The sequence below is a fragment of the Sminthopsis crassicaudata genome, chromosome 4, assembly GCF_048593235.1.
Source record: "Sminthopsis crassicaudata isolate SCR6 chromosome 4, ASM4859323v1, whole genome shotgun sequence".
Classification (NCBI taxonomy): Eukaryota; Metazoa; Chordata; class Mammalia; order Dasyuromorphia; family Dasyuridae; genus Sminthopsis; species Sminthopsis crassicaudata.
Window position 1 is genome coordinate 16,097,114 of NC_133620.1, and position 3,362 is coordinate 16,100,475.

Genomic DNA, 3,362 nt, shown 5'->3' on the forward strand with positions numbered 1-3,362 from the left:
AGTTTCTCTGGCATTGCAGCCCAAGCAGCCCAGGGGCTATAGAATATGAATACTGTCTGGAGTTAGGCAAGGAGCTATTGAATGAAGAACACGCCCATTCTAACCACACCTCTGGCTACTCTGGCTTACCACATTGGTGGCCTTCTCAGGAGGTTTTCACTGAGGCAAGCCCACCATATCACCTTTCTATAGTGGGGGAAAGTTCAAATTTCCCAGGGTACCAGTGGTGGGACCAGTGGTGGAACTATTCCGGAGAGCCTTGTCCTCATCATGGGTCATCATTGGTGGCCCTCCCACGAAGCAAGGGCTCGGGTTAGGATTTGTCTGGGCACCGGGGAGACTGGGCAGACAAATTCCTGTTTCTTTGTCTCACCTTCATAGAGACATCTAGATAAGGTCATGCTATAGAAAAGGAAAGTTTTGGGGCTTGTGGCAAAGATAGGTCAGCTTCCCTCCTCCATGCCTAGAGATTCTCCTTTAAGCTGTCTCTTAATGCAGAGACAAACACTGGGCTTGAGAAAAATACCTCAATCTCAAATCCTGAACTCTGAATAGATTAACTGAATTTCAATTCCTCTCCCCCCACCAACCCTCTGGACAAATCCATTCTTTTCTCTTTCAAACCCTTGGACTGATACTTTACCTCTGCAATCAGGCAAAAAGTGGGAAAGCCAAAACACCCAGCAAACTTGCCTCTTTCAAAGCTAAAAAATCAACCTAATGAGACTTGGGACCTACCCACCCCCTCAACTTTTTTTCAGGGATCTAAGGCCAATATACTGAGAACAAAACTAGAGGAGCCCATTCTGAGCCCTGGAATTTTCTTCCACTCTGCTGCTAACACTTATTGGTTTCCTTTCAACTCTCTAACCTGAGACTCTCAGCTCTCCTTCTCAGGGCAACTCCTACCTCCTGAAAAAGACACAGATCAGATGTGCCCCTTTTAATACAAATCTTTCCCAGACTTAGGCTTGTAGGTGCTACAGAAACTGTCCGAGGAGACCACAGTCTCTGTCCTGAGTTCCAGGCAGGAGGAACACTGGAGAAACTACATCAGCAAACACTACAGGGGCTGAACTGATCCCTTGGCATCTTGCTCCCTGGTAGGAAATTGGTGTCTGGCCCTGTTTCCCCTTTTATCCCAGGACAGTCTGAATACCTTAGGGGCTGGTAAACTGGGTAGGCAATGCTGATGCTTGGAACTCCCTCTGACCCCTTCCACCCCTTTCCCATAAGGGGAGAGTAGGAGGGAAGGTTCAGGATCTTTGCTTATTGAGGAACCAACTCTCTTCTTTTAAAGAAAAGCAGCACACTTAAAAAATTTCTAAGAGCTTAAACTGCTTTTTCTTGACTAGATATCAAGGCCTCCTGCTTCCCCTGAATTCTTAGTCCACACCTTTAATCACAACCCCGGGAAAAATTAGCTTCCCTGAAAATTAAGAGTAAAAGGGCTAAACTCTAGGCTACTTAACACCTTTTGCTATAGACAAATAATGTTTTGCTCCCAGCATTTTCTCCTACTTCTCTTTGATAGTTAGATGGGCCATTAGCATTCTATAAGCAGCTCAGGGAAGTGACCTAATGCATTTCCCCATTTCCCAAATGTCACCATCTCCACCCTGAATGATGCCCCACTTTTAATCTACTCCTGAAATTTTTCATCTAGGCTTCAAACTATGGATTCTCAACTGCCCTTAAGCCTGGAGAACATGGGACAACTGACTGGGAACGACTGACCAGTATAAACACCCCTTAGATGCCATCTCCGAACCCCATACCTCATGCCTCACCTCCTGCCATGAACCCCCAAAATCTCTACAACCCTTGTCAGAACAAAGCAGTTAAGAGGAGATAACCCTTTTTTCCACATGCATTTAGAGGTAACTATTGATGGGGGAATGAAGAGGGGACCCTGGAACTCTGAAGATCCTTGGAGAAAATCTTCAATTCTGCCTCAATAAGAGATTCTGCCACAAGTCTTTTTTTTTTTCTTAAATGAATTTAAGTTTTAACTGCTTGAGGGGGGAATGATGTGGGTTGTGGTCCCTTTAAGAAACTAGTCCTTTCAGATGGATTTATTCCTTTCTGATTCCCAATCCCTCCTAGCTGATGCATTATCAATTCAAGAAACTAGGAGCTTTGATTCATAAATCCTGATCAAAAGCATCCCTTTGAATTCCAATAGAATATCCTGGTCCTCCCAGCCCCCATCAGATCTGAACCAACTTGCTTTGTTCAGCCCCAGGAGCCCCTTTAGCTAAATCTCTCATTATAAAAGAGCCAAGATGGAATCCTTTCTTTGCAGGTTCCAAACTTGGCCTCCTTATGCTTCTCGTGCCAAGGATATCTGCCCACTGGAACACTGTTTCCAGTGCCCTCTTATCTCTATCTTCACCTTTTACTAACTAAACTTTAACTTTGATAAAAGAGGTTTATTATGGGATTTATTAGCAAACTAAAAAAAAACTAAAAAAAAAAAAAAAAAACTTACTAGTGGATCCAGATGATGTGGGAAGGGGAAATGAGGCAGGTGATTTGCACAGACCTCCCTCACTTAAATTCAATTAATTTGCATTTTATGGTATCACTTCCCTGATTTCATGATTTTCATAGAGAGCAAAGAACAAGGAAGAAGGAGGGGGATGATGAGGATGAAGAAGAAGAAAATATTGGACATTTATTTCGATTATTCCAATTGCATTGGGATTATATTCAAATTATTCCAACTTACTTATGTTTGAATTTTATTCCAATTTATTTCAATTATATTGGCATGTTTCCCATTTATTCCAATTTTATTAGAATTTCATTGTAGTTTATTACAAATCTATTGAAATTTTATTTTAATCATTCCAATAAAGTTGAAATTGTCTCCCAATTGACTTCACAGACCTATTGAAATCTAACCACAGCCCCTCAGAGTCCCTGCATCCTAAGTTTAGAACCCCTCTAAGTTAGTTCCCAAGCCCATTTGGAGGCAGCTTGCAATAGGGAGTGGAGTGCAGACTGGACCAGCTGAGCAAGATTCTGTTGAAGGTTCTGAAACTTACAAGAAGCAGTGGGACCTTGTCAGTTTCCTGGCCTCCCTGGATCTCAGCTTTCTGCTCTCCTAAACAAGGGCTAAGGTTCTGGGTCCCGTCTTGCTCCAAAGCCATAGTCCTGTGACTTGGGGCTCACTGGGTGCCTCTGTCTGTATATGGAACTCCCCCAGATCTCCCTGCCAAGTTGTCTTTTTGATTCTAGCAGACGAGCCCAGTGTTCTCTTCCTGTGGAGGGAGTGGTGTTTGCTCTCAGGAGGCAGGAACTGGCAGAGGGAGGAGGGCGGAAGCACAGCACAGAGGCTGAGTCTTCCTGGAGTTCTC